This window comes from Lycium ferocissimum, chromosome 3 (genome assembly GCF_029784015.1).
Source record: "Lycium ferocissimum isolate CSIRO_LF1 chromosome 3, AGI_CSIRO_Lferr_CH_V1, whole genome shotgun sequence".
Taxonomy (NCBI): Eukaryota; Viridiplantae; Streptophyta; class Magnoliopsida; order Solanales; family Solanaceae; genus Lycium; species Lycium ferocissimum.
The window spans coordinates 14,294,450-14,295,073 of record NC_081344.1 but is presented as its reverse complement, the minus strand read 5'-3'; positions in this window follow the sequence as shown (position 1 = coordinate 14,295,073).

Genomic DNA, 624 nt, shown 5'->3' with positions numbered 1-624 from the left:
AAAATTATTTTGGGAATATATGGCTAAACGCTTGCTAAATCTCTGGAATATTTGAAGATCTAGTTTATAAATTATCATCAGATAATCAGAAACGAAGTAAAAACAACTTAGAGTCCGTTTGGATTGGCTTATAAGTTGTAAGCTGTTTTCAGCTTTTTTGAGTGTTTAGCTGGCCAGCTTATAAGTCATTTTGTGTATAAAATAAATTCAAAAAATTAATTGAGCCCGTTTGGCATAGCTAATCTAAAATAACTTATAAATTGAAAACAACTTATAAGCTATTTTTTTTTAAGCCCATCCAAACAGGCTCTTAAGTAATACGTATCGTCTCATTTTTTATTAGTACTTGGATAATAAAGTAGGTTACCAATAGAAGAAAAAGGAAAAGGAAAGGCTGGGACTGGGAGCACTATCTTTATGTTTTTTGCTTTTCAATGTGCCTAAATTCTAACGGGGTTCGTGAAAAGTCCTACACGTAAGGCCCAGATCTGACTTTGTAGCTTGCCGCACCTCCGTAATTATGCACTATCATCAAAAAGCATTCAATTTAACCCCAACTACCAACTAATTCTCTCATTCCTCCATGGTCCATTTAGTAAAATTTTCCGCTCTATAAAAACCCAA